The sequence below is a fragment of the Arachis ipaensis genome, chromosome B4 (assembly GCF_059453495.1).
Source record: "Arachis ipaensis isolate K30076 ecotype BB chromosome B4, ASM5945349v1, whole genome shotgun sequence".
Taxonomy (NCBI): Eukaryota; Viridiplantae; Streptophyta; class Magnoliopsida; order Fabales; family Fabaceae; genus Arachis; species Arachis ipaensis.
In genome coordinates, this window is record NC_142439.1 from 19,520,732 (window position 1) to 19,533,947 (window position 13,216).

Genomic DNA, 13,216 nt, shown 5'->3' on the forward strand with positions numbered 1-13,216 from the left:
TCTAGTTTAGGGGTGTGCGTTTTCTTGCATCATTGGCAAGTCGAACACCAACCTTACATTTTCCGGACTGAAATCTAAGTGTTTCCCCCGAACCATGGTGAGCCAATTCTTTGGATTCGGGTTCATACTTTGATCATGGTTCCTAGTGATCCATGTGTTTGCATAGAACTCTTGAACCATTAAGATCCCGACTTGTTAAATAGGATTAGAGATAACTTCTGATGAGCGGATAATTTATACGCTTTTTGGCATTGTTTTTAGTATGTTTTTAGTAGAATCTAGTTACTTTTAGGGATGTTTTCATTAGTTTTTATGTTAAATTCACATTTCTGGACTTTACTATGAGTTTGTGTGTTTTTCTGTGATTTCAGGTATTTTCTGGCTGAAATTGAGGGACTTGAGCAAAAATCAGATTCAGAGGTTGAAGAAGGACTGCTGATGCTGTTGGATTCTGACCTCCCTGCACTCAAAATGAATTTTCTGGGGCTACAGAACTCAAAATGGCGCTCTTCCAATTGCGTTGGAAAGTAGACATCCAGGGCTTTCCAGAAATATATAATAGTCCATACTTTGCCCAAGTTTAGATGACGCAAACTGGCGTTCAACGCCAGCTCTCTGCCCAATTCTGGCGTCCAGCGCCAGAAACAAGTTGCAAAGTGGAGTTCAACGCCCAAAATGGCACAAAAGCTGGCGTTCAACTCCAAGAATAACCTCTCCACGTGTAACATTCAAGCTCAGCCCAAGCACACACCAAGTGGGCCCCGAAAGTGGATTTATGCATCAATTACTTACTTCTGTAAACCCTAGTGACTAGTTTAGTATAAATAGAACTTTTTACTATTGTATTAAGCATCCTGGATTGTATTTTGATCCTGTGACCAAGTCTTGGTTACTCCGGTTCCCCTCTGGGGCCGAGACCAATAAACTCCATTATCACTTATGTATTTTCAACGGTAGAGTTTCTGCACTCCATAGATTAAGGTGTGGAGCTCTGCTGTTCCTCAAGGATTAATGCAAAGTACTACTGTTTTCTATTCAATTCATCTTATTTCGCTTCTAAGATATTCATTCACACTTCAACCTGAATGTGATGAACGTGACAATCATCATCATTCCCTATGAACGCGTGCCTGACAACCACTTCTGTTATACATTAGATTGAATGAGTATCTCTTAGATCTCTAAATCAGAATCTTCGTGGTATAAGCTAGATTGATGGCGGCATTCATGAGAGTCCGAAAAGTCTAAACCTTGTCCGTGGTATTCCGAGTAGGACTCTGGGATTGAATGACTGTGACAAACTCCAAACTCGCGAGTGCTGGGCGTAGTGACAGACGCAAAAGGATAGTAAATTCTATTCCAGTATGATCGAGAACCTCCAAGATGATTAGCCATGCAGTGACAACGCATCGGACCATTTTCACAGAGAGGAATAGGATGCAACCAACGACAAGGGTGATGCCTCCAGACGATTAGCCGTGCTGTGACAGAGCATTTGGTCCATTTTCCCGAGAGGATTGAAAGTAGCCATTGGCACCGGTGACATCCTTACATAAAGCCAGCCATAGAAAGGAGTAAGACGGATTGGATGAAGACAGCAGGAAAGCAGAGGTTCAGAGGAATGAATGCATCTCCATACGCTTATCTGAAATTCTCACCAATGATTTACATAAGTATTTCTATCCTTATTTTAGTATTAATTTCGAAAACTCCATAACTATTTTATATCCGCCTGACTGAGATTTACAAGGTGACCATAGCTTGCTTCATACCAACAATCTCCGTGGGATCGACCTTTACTCACGTAAGGTTTATTACTTGGACGACCCAGTGCACTTGCTGGTTAGTTATGCGAAGTTGTGAAGATATGTTTAGACCATGGTTCTGTGCATCCGTTTTTGGTGCCATCACCAGGGAATCAATTTCGAACAATAATTCACAACCTGAGTAACAATTTCGCATACCAAGTTTTTGGCGCCGTTGCTGGGGATTGTTCGAGTTTGGACAACTGACGGTTCATCTTGTTGCTCAGATTAGGTAATTTTTTTTTTGTTTTATTTTCAAAAAATTTTTCAAAAAAAAAAATCTTTCAAAAATTTCTCCTTTGTTTTCGAAAAAAAATTTTAAAATAAAAATGTTTTCAAAGATATATTTTTCTTCAGAATTTTTAAGAATGAATTCTAGTGTTTCATGAAGCATGTTGAAGCCTGGCTGGCTGTAAAGCCATGTCTAATTCCTCTGTAGGGCATGTTAGGCTTGTCATGTCTGAATTACATACTAAAGCTTGGCTGGCTATTAAGCCATGCCTGACCCTTTGATTGGAGCTTTAGACTAAAGAGCATAAGATTCCTGGAATTCATATTAAAAATTTTGGAATCCTTATTTTTCTTTTTCAAATAATTTTCGAAAAAAAAAATCCAAAAAAAAAAATCATAAAATCATAAAAATAAAAAATATTTCATGTTTCTTGTTTGAGTCTTGAGTCAAGTTGAAAGTTTGGTGTCAATTGCATGTTTTAAAAATTGCATAAAATTTTTGAAAAATTCATGCATTCATAGTGTTCTTCATGATCTTCATGTTGTTCTTGGTAAGTCTTCTTGTTTGATCTTGATATTTTAGTGTTTTGTGTCTTTTCTTGTTTTTCATATGCATTCTTGAAATCTTAGTGTCTAAACATGAAAGATTTCTAAGTTTGGTGTCTTGCATGTTTTCTTTGCATAAAAAAATTTTCAAAAATATGTTCTTGATGTTCATCATGTTCTTCATAGTGTTCTTGGTGTTCATCTTGACATTCATAGCATTCTTGCATGCATTCATTGTTTTGATCCAAAATTTTCATGCATTGAGTCTTTTTCATGTTTTTTCCCTCTCATCATTAAAAATTCAAAAATAAAAAAAATATCTTTCCCTTTTTCACTCATAAATTTCGAAAATTAGATTTGACTTTTTCAAAAATTTTTAAAATCTAGTTGTTTTTATGAGTCAAATCAAATTTTCAATTTAAAAATCTTATCTTTTTCAAAAATCAAATCTTTTTCATTTTTCTTAGTTATTTTCGAAAATTTTAAAAATATTTTTCAAAAATCTTTTTCTTATCTTTATCACCTAATTTTTGAAAATAACATCATCAATTAATATTTTGATTCAAAAATTTCAAGTTTGTTACTTACTTGTTAAGAAAGATTCAAACTTTAAGTTCTAGAATCATATCTTGTGATTTCTTGTGAATCAAGTCATTAATTGAGATTTTAAAAATCAAATCTTTTTCAAAAACTAATTTCTATCATATCTTTTCAAAAATATCTTCTTATCTTACCTTTTTCAAAAAAGTGATTGCAAAATATCTTTTCTAACCTCCTAACTTCTTATCTTTTCAAAATTTGTTTCAACTAACTAACTAACTTTTTGTTTGTTTCTTATTTTTTTCAAAATTACCTAACTAACTCTCTCTCTAATTTTCAAAAATATCCTCCCTCTTTTTCAAAATTTCTTTTTAATTAACTAATTATTTTAATTTTTGATTTTCTATTTTCGAAAATTACTAACCTTTTTCAAAAACTATTTTCGAAAATCACTAACTCTTTTTCAAAAATTATTTTCAAAATTTTTCCTCTCTCATCTCATTCTATTTATTTATTCATCTACTAACATATTCTCACCCTTGTGTTTCTTTCCTTACATTACATTCTTTATCCCCTTCCCTTCTTCCACTCACACAGGGATTTCTATACTGTGGTATAAAGGACCCCTATTATTATTATTATTATTATTATTATTTCTGTGCCCTCTTCTTTGTCATATGAGCAAGAGCAAGGACAAGAATATTCTTGTTGAAGCAGATCTAGAACCTGAAAGGACTCTGAAGAGGAAACTAAGAGAAGCTAAATTACAACAATCCAGAGAGAACCTTTCAGAAATTTTCGAACAGGAAGAGGAGACGGTAGCCGAAAATAATAATAATAATGTAAGGAGAATGCTTGGTGACTTTACCGCACCTAATTCCAATTTACATGGAAGAAGCATCTCCATTCCTACCATTTGAGCAAACAATTTTGAGCTGAAACCTCAGCTAGTCTCTCTGATGCAGCAGAACTACAAGTTTCATGGACTTCCATCTGAAGATCCTTTTCAGTTCTTAACTGAATTCTTGCAGATCTGTGATACTGTTAAGACTAATGGAGTAGATCCTGAAGTCTACAGGCTCATGCTTTTCCCTTTTGCTGTAAGAGACAGAGCTAGAATATGGTTGGACTCTCAACCCAAAGACAGCCTGAACTCTTGGGATAAGCTGGTCACGGCTTTCTTAGCCAAGTTCTTTCCTCCTCAAAAGCTGAGCAAGCTTAGAGCTGATGTTCAAACCTTCAGACAGAAAGAAGGTGAATCCCTCTATGAAGCTTGGGAAAGATACAAGCAGCTGACCAAAAAGTGTCCTTCTGACATGCTTTCAGAATGGACCATCCTGGATATATTCTATGATGGTTTATTTGAGCTATCAAAGATGTCATTGGATACTTCTGTAGGTGGATCCATTCACCTAAAGAAAATGCCTGCAGAAGCTCAAGAACTCATTGACATGGTTGCTAATAACCAGTTTATGTACACTTCTGAGAGGAATCCTGTGAGTAATGGGACGCCTATGAAGAAGGGAGTTCTTGAAATTGATACTCTGAATGCCATATTGGCTCAGAATAAAATATTGACTCAGCAAGTCAATATGATTTCTCAGAGTCTGAATGGAATGCAAGCTGCATCCAACAGTACTCAAGAGGCATCTTCTGAGGAAGAAGCTTATGATCCTGAGAACTCTGCAATAGCAGAGTTAAAATACATGGGTGAACCATATGGAAACACCTACAATCCATCATGGAGAAATCACCCAAATCTCTCATAGAAGGATCAAAAGCCTCAACAAGGCTTTAATAATGGTGGAAGAAACAGGTTTAGCAATAGCAAGCCTTTTCCATCATCCACTCAACAACAGACAGAGAATTCTGAGCAGAATCCATCTAGCTTAGCAAATTTAGTCTCTGATCTATCTAAGGCCACTGTAAGTTTCATGAATGAAACAAGGTCTTCCATTAGAAATTTGGAAGCACAAGTGGGCCAGCTGAGTAAAAGGATCACTGAAATCCCTCCTAGTACTCTCCCAAGCAATACAGAAGAGAATCCAAAAGGAGAGTGCAAGGCCATTAAATTAATTACCATGGCCGAACCCACAAGAGAGGAGAAGGACGTGAATCCCAAGGAGGAAGACCTCCTGGGACGTCCAGTGATCAATAAGGAGCTTTCCTCTGAGGAACCTAAGGAATCTGAGACTCATCTAGAGACCATAGAGATTCCATTGAACCTCCTTATGCCATTCATGAGCTCTGATGAGTATTCCTCTTCTGAAGAGAATAAGGATGTTACTGAAGAGCAAGCTGCCAAGTTACTTGGTGAAATCATGAAGCTAAATGCCAAATTATTTGGTATTGAAACTTGGGAAGATGAACCTCCCTTGTTCACCAATGAACTAAGTGATCTGGATCAACTGACATTGCCTCAGAAGAGACAGGATCCTGGAAAGTTCATAATACCTTGTACCATAGGCACCATGATCTTTAAGGCTCAGTGTGACCTTGGTTCAGGAATAAACCTTATGCCCCTCTCTGTAATAGAGAAACTGGGAATCTATGGGGTGCAAGCTGCTAAAATCTCATTAGAGATGGCAGACAATTCAAGAAAATAGGCTTATGGACAAGTAGAGGACGTGTTACTAAAGGTTGAAGGCCTTTACATCCCTGCTGATTTCATAGTCTTGGATACTGGAAAGGAAGAGGATGAATCCATCATCCTAGGAAGACCTTTCCTAGCCACAGCAAGAGCTGTGATTGATGTAGATAGAGGAGAATCGATCCTTCAATTAAATAAGGACAACCTTGTGTTTACAACTCAAGGATCTCTCTCTGCATCCATGGAGAGGAAGCAGAAAAAGCTTCTCTCAAAGCAGAGTCAACTAAAGCCCCCACAGTCAAAATCTAAGTTTGGTGTTGGGAGACCACAACCAAACTCTAAGTTTGGTGTCAAACCCCCACATCCAAACTCTAAGTTTGGTGTTGGGAGGTCTCAACAAAGCTCTGCACATCTGTGAGGCTCCATGAGAGCCCACTGTCAAGCTATTGACATTAAAGAAGCGCTTGTTGGGAGGCAACCCAATGTTTATTTATCTAATTTTATTTTTGTTTTTCATGTTTTCTTAGGTTCATGATCATGTGGAGTCACAAAATAAACGAAAAATTTAGAAACAGAATCAAAAACAGCGGAAGAAAAATCACACCCTGGAGGAAGCACCTGTCTGGCGTTCAACTCCAGAACAGAGCATGGTTCTGGTGCTGAACGCCCAAAATAAGCAGTATCTGGGCGCTGAACGCCCAAGCATCTGGGCGCTGAATGCCAGAATTGCACCCTGGAGAAGAGCTGGCGCTGAACGCCCAGAACAAGCATGGTTCTGGCGTTCAACACCAGAAATGGGCAACAAATGGGCGTTGAACGCCCAAAATGGGCACCAACCTGGCGCTGAACGCCCAGAGTTGTGTGCAAGGGCATTTTACATGCCTAATTTGGTGCAAGGTTGTAAATCCTTGAACACCTCAGGATCTGTGGAGCCCACAGGATCATCTCAGGATCTGTGGACCCCACAGGATCCCCACCTACCTCCACTCACTCTCTTCTCTCTTCTCAATCATCCTCTATTCCCAATAAACACTCTTCCCCAAAACCCTTCACCTATCACCTCCATCTCTCTTCCCTATTAACCCTTCACCACTCACATTCACCCACTCTTCCCCATAAACCTACCCAATAAACTCCACCTACCTTCAAAATTCAAATCAATTTCCCACCCAAACCCACCCATATGGCTGAACCTTAACCCTCCTTTCCTATATAAAGCCTTCCATTCTTCCTCATTTTCATACAACACAACCCTCTCTTCTCTTCTTGGCCGAAACACACCTCCCCCCTCTTCTCCATCTTTTCTTCTTCTTCTTCATCTAATTCTTTATTTTCTTGCTCGAGGGCGAGCAATATTCTAAGTTTGGTGTGGTAAAAGCATAAGCTTTTTGTTTTTCCATTACCATTGATGGCACCTAAGACCAGAGAATCCTCTAGAAAAGGGAAAGGGAAGACAAAAGCTTCCACCTCCGAGTCATGGGAGATGGAAAGATTCATCTCCAAAGCTCATCAAGACCACTTCTATGATGTTGTGGCCAAGAAGAAGGTGATCCCCGAGGTCCCTTTCAAACTCAAGAAAAATGAGTATCCAGAGATCCGACATGAAATCCAAAGAAGAGGTTGGGAAGTTCTAACAAACCCCATCCAACAAGTCGGCATCCTAATGGTTCAAGAGTTCTATGCCAATGCATGGATCACCAATAACCATGATCAAAGTAAGAACCCGGATCCAAAGAACCATGTTACAATGGTTCGGGGGAAATACTTGGATTTTAGTCCGAAAAATGTGAGGTTGGCGTTTGACTTGCCTATGATGCAAGTAGATGAGCGCCCCTACACTAGAAGGGTCAACTTTAATCAAAGGTTGGACCAAGTCCTCATGGACATATGTGTGGAAGGAGCTCAATGGAAGATTGACTCCAAAGGCAAGCCGATTCAACTAAGAAGACTGGACCTCAAGCCTGTGGATAGAGGATGGTTGGAGTTCATCCAACGCTCCATCATCCCCACTAGCAACCGATCTGAAGTTACTGTGGATCGGGCCATCATGATCCAAAGCATCATGATTGGAGAAGAAGTAGAGGCTCATGAAGTCATCTCCCTTGAACTCTACAAAATAGTCGAAAAGCCCTCTCCTGGGGCAATGTTAGCTTTTCCTCATCTTATCTGCCATCTATGTTACTCAGCTGGAGCTTCCATAGAAGGAGACATTCACATTGAGAAAGAGAAGCCCATCACTAAGAAAAAGATGGAGCAAGCAAGAGAGCCCATTCATAGAGCTCAAGAGGCGCAGGAAGCTCATCACCATGAGATCCTGGAGATGCCTCATATGCATTTTCCTCCACAAAACTATTGGGAGCAAATCAACACCTCCCTAGGAGAATTAAGTTCCAACATGGGACAACTAAGGGTGGAACATCAAGAGCACTCCATCATCCTTCATGAAATAAGAGAAGATCAAAAAGCAATGAGGGAAGAGCAACAAAGACAAGGAAGAGACATAGAAGAGCTCAAGGACATCATTGGTTCCTCAAGAAGGAAACGCCACCATCACTAAGGTGGATTCATTCCTTGTTCTTATTTCTTCTGTTTTTCGTTTTCTCTATGTTAAGTGCTTATCTATGTTTGTGTCTTCATTACATGATCATTAGTAGTTAGTAACTTTGTCTTAAAGTTATGAATGTCCTATGAATCCATCACCTCTCTTAGATGAAAAATGTTTTAATTCAAAAGAACAAGAAGTACATGAGTTTTGAATTTATCCTTGAACTTAGTTTAATTATATTGATGTAGTGACAATGCTTCTTGTTTTCTGAATGAATGCTTGAACAGTGCATATGTCTTTTGAAGTTGTTGTTTAAGAATGTTAAATATGTTGGCTCTTGAAAGAATGATGACAAGGAGACATGTTATTTGATAATCTGAAAAATCATAAAAATGATTCTTGAAGCAAGAAAAAGCAGCAAAGAACAAAGCTTGCAGAAAAAAAAATGGCGAAAAAAAAAATAGAAAGAAAAAGCGAGCAGAAAAAGCCAAAAGCTCTTAAAACCAAGAGGCAAGAGCAAAAAGCCAATAACCCTTAAAACCAAAAGGCAAGGGTAAATAAAGAGGATCCCAAGTCTTTGAGCATCAGTGGATAGGAGGGCCTACAGGAATAAAATCCTGGTCTAAGCGGCTAAACCAAGCTGTCCCTGACCATGTGCTTGTGGCGTATAGGTGTCAAGTGAAAACTTGAGACTGAGCGGTTAAAGTCAAGGTCCAAAGCAAAAAAAAAGAGTGTGCTTAAGAACCCTGGACACCTCTAATTGGGGACTTTAGCAAAGCTGAGTCACAATCTGAAAAGGTTCACCCAATTATGTGTCTGTGGCATTTATGTATCCGGTGGTAATACTGGAAAACAAAGTGCTTAGGGCCCCGGCCAAGACTCATAAAATAGCTGTGTTCAAGAATCATCATACTGAACTAGGAGAATCAATAACACTATCTGAACTCTGAGTTCCTATAGATGCCAATCATTCTGAACCTCAATGGATAAAGTGAGATGCCAGAACTATTCAAGAGGCAAAAAGCTATAAGTCCCGCTCATTTGATTGGAGCTATGTTTCATTGATAGTTTGGAATTTATAGTATATTCTCTTCTTTTTATCCTATTTGATTTTCAGTTGCTTGGGGACAAGCAACAATTTAAGTTTGGTGTTGTGATGAGCGGATAATTTATACGCTTTTTGGCATTGTTTTTAGTATGTTTTTAGTAGAATCTAGTTACTTTTAGGGATGTTTTCATTAGTTTTTATGTTAAATTCACATTTCTGGACTTTACTATGAGTTTGTGTGTTTTTCTGTGATTTCAGGTATTTTCTGGCTGAAATTGAGGGACTTGAGCAAAAATCAGATTCAGAGGTTGAAGAAGGACTGCTGATGCTGTTGGATTCTGACCTCCCTGCACTCAAAATAAATTTTCTGGAGCTACAGAACTCAAAATGGCGCGCTTCCAATTGTGTTGGAAAGTAGACATCCAGGGCTTTCCAGAAATATATAATAGTCCATACTTTGCCCAAGTTTAGACGACGCAAACTGGCGTTCAACGCCAGCTCTCTGCCCAATTCTGGCGTCCAGCGCCAGAAATAAGTTGCAAAGTGGAGTTCAACGCCCAAAATGGCACAAAAGCTGGCGTTCAACTCCAAGAAAGACCTCTCCACGTGTAACATTCAAGCTCAGCCCAAGCACACACCAAGTGGGCCCCGGAAGTGGATTTATGCATCAATTACTTACTTCTGTAAACCCTAGTGACTGGTTTAGTATAAATAGAACTTTTTACTATTGTATTAAGCATCCTAGATTGTATTTTGATCCTGTGATCAAGTCTTGGTTACTCCGGTTCCCCTCTGGGGCCGAGACCAATGAACTCCATTATCAATTATGTATTTTCAACGGTAGAGTTTCTGTACTCCATAGATTAAGGTGTGGAGCTCTGCTGTTCCTCAAGGATTAATGCAAAGTACTACTGTTTTCTATTCAATTCATCTTATTTTGCTTCTAAGATATTCATTCGCACTTCAACCTGAATGTGATGAACGTGACAATCATCATCATTCCCTATGAACGCGTGCCTGACAACCACTTCCGTTCTACATTAGATTGAATGAGTATCTCTTAGATCTCTTAATCAGAATTTTCGTGGTATAAGCTAGATTGATGGCAGCATTCATGAGAGTCCGAAAAGTCTAAACCTTGTTCGTGGTATTCCGAGTAGGACTCTGGGATTGAATGACTGTGACGAACTCCAAACTCGCGAGTGCTGGGCGTAGTGACAGACGCAAAAGGATAGTAAATTCTATTCCAATATAATCGAGAACCTCCAAGATGATTAGCCATGCAATGACAGCGCATCGGACCATTTTCACAGAGAGGAATAGGATGCAACCAACGACAAGGGTGATGCCTCTAGACGATTAGTCGTGCTGTGACAGAGCATTTGGACCATTTTCCCGAGAGGATTGAAAGTAGCCATTGGCACCGGTGACATCCTTACATAAAGCCAGCCATAGAAAGGAGTAAGACAGATTGGATGAAGACAACAGGAAAGCAGAGGTTCAGAGGAATGAATGCATCTCCATACGCTTATCTAAAATTTTCACCAATGATTTACATAAGTATTTCTATCCTTATTTTAGTATTAATTTCGAAAACTCCATAACTATTTTATATCCGCCTGACTGAGATTTACAAGGTGACCATAGCTTGCTTCATACCAACAATCTCCATGGGATCGATCCCTACTCACGTAAGGTTTATTACTTGGACGACCCAGTGCACTTGCTGGTTAGTTATGCGAAGTTGTGAAGATATGTTTAGACCATGGTTCTGTGCATCCGTTTTTGGTGCCATCACCAGGGAATCAATTTCGAACAATAATTCACAACCTGAGTAACAATTTCGCATACCAACTTCCCATCCTCTTCTTCTAATCTCTTGTCGGATCTCCGGATATTCGCTCTTTTTGAGCTTAAAAGGGACCTCAAGGATCACCTTTTTCTTGGCCACAACTTCATAGAACTGGTCTTGATGGACCTTAGAGATGAATCTCTCCATCTCTCATGACTCAGAGGTGGAAGCAATTGCCTTCCCTTTCCTCTTTCTTGAGATTTCTCTGGCCTTAGGTGCCATTGATGGTTATGGAAAAACAAAAAGCAATGCTTTTACCACACCAAACTTAAAAGGTTTTCTCGTCCTCGAGCAAAAGAAGAAAGAAAGTAGTAGAAGAAGAAGAGAATGGAGGAGATGGAGGGAGAAGGTGTATTCGGCCAAGGGAGAGAAAGCTTTGTAATAATGTGTGAAAATGGAGTAGTGTTGAGGGGTTTATATAGGGATGGGGTAGGTGGTAGGTTTCGGCCATTAGGGTTGGGTTTGGGAGGGAAAAGAATTTGAATTTTGGAGGTAGGTGGGGTTTATGGGGAAGAGTGGATGGATGTTAGTTGTTAAGGGCATTTGGGGAAGAGGTATGGAGGTAATTGGTGAAGGGTATTTGGGGAAGAGGTTTATGAAAAGGTGTGAAGAGGAGAGAAGAAGAGGTGGGATAAGTGCGGATCCTGTGGGGTCCACAGATCCAGAGGGGTTAAGGACTTAACATCCCTGCTCCAATTAGGCGTGTAAAACGCCCTTAGTGTGCAATCCTGGCGTTTAACGCCAGATTGCTGCCTGTTTTTGGCGTTAAATGCCCAAATGTAGCCTGTTTCTGGCGTTTAACGCCAGATTGATGCTTGTTTCTGGCGTTAAACGCCAGCTTGGTGCTTGTTTCTAGCGTTTAAACACCAGAATGCTCTTCCTCTAGGATGTGCTATTTTTAATGTTGTTTTTCATTCTGTTTTTGATTTTTCAGTAGTTTTTGTGACTCCACATGATCATCAACCTAAAAAAAATAAAATAACAATGGAAAATAAATAGATGTAATTAAATAACATTGGGTTGCCTCCCAACAAGTGCTTCTTTAATGTCAATAGCTTGACAGTGAGCTCTCATGGAGCCTCACAGATGTTCAGAGCATTGTTGGGACCTCCCAACACCAATCTTAGAGTTTGGATGTGGGGGTTCAACACCAAACTTAGAGTTTGGTTGTGGCCTCCCAACACCAAACTTAGAGTTTGACTGTGGGGGCTTTGGTTGACTCTGCAGTGAGAGAAGCTTTTCATGCTTCCTCTCCATGGTTACAGAAGGAGATCCTTGAGTTTTAAACACAAGGTTGTCCTCATTCAGTTGAAGGACCAACTCTCTTCTGTCCACATCAATCACAGCTTTTGTTGTGGTTAGGAAGGGTCTTCCAAGGATGATGGATTCATCCTCATCCTTCCCAGTGTCTAGGATTATGAAATCAGCAGGGATGTAAAGGCCTTCAACCTTTACTAACACGTCCTCTACTAGTCCATAAGCCTGTTTCATGGATTTGTCTTCCATCTCTAATGATAACTTGGCAGCCTATACCTCAAAGATTCCTAGTTTCTCCATTACAGAGAGTGACATTAAGTTTATTCCTGACCCCAGGTCACACAGATCCTTCTCAAAGGTCATGATGCCTATGTTACAGGGAATTAGGAATTTACCAGGATCCTGTTTCTTTTGAGGTAGAGTTTGCTTAACCAAGGTATTTAGTTCCTTGATGAGCAATGAAGGTTCATCCTCCCAAGTCTCATTACCAAATAATTTGGCATTCAGCTTCATGATTGCTCCTAAATATTGAGCAACTTGCTCTTCATCAATGTCTTCATCTTCTTCAGAAGATGAATAGTCATCAGAGCTCATAAATGGTAAAAGGAGGTTCAATGGAATCTCTATGGTCTCTAGATGAGCCTCAGATTCCTTTGGTTTCTCAAAGGGAAACTCCTTATTGGTCATTGAACGTCCCAGGAGGTCTTCCTTACTAGGATTCACGTCCTCCTCCTCCTCTCTGGGTTCGGCCACACCAAGTAAGGTTATGGCCTTGCACTCTCTTTTTGGATTTTCTTCTATA

At 39.6% G+C, this 13,216-nt stretch overlaps 1 non-coding gene across 1 annotated transcript; it reads right to left on the bottom strand.

Annotated features, from left to right (window-relative positions):
- Positions 1 to 4,336: 4,336 nt before the first annotated feature.
- LOC148566841 (small nucleolar RNA R71) lies at positions 4,337 to 4,444 on the bottom strand. The gene has a single exon (XR_015882066.1). It is a non-coding gene; the product is annotated as a small nucleolar RNA R71 (small nucleolar RNA).
- Positions 4,445 to 13,216: the final 8,772 nt, after the last annotated feature.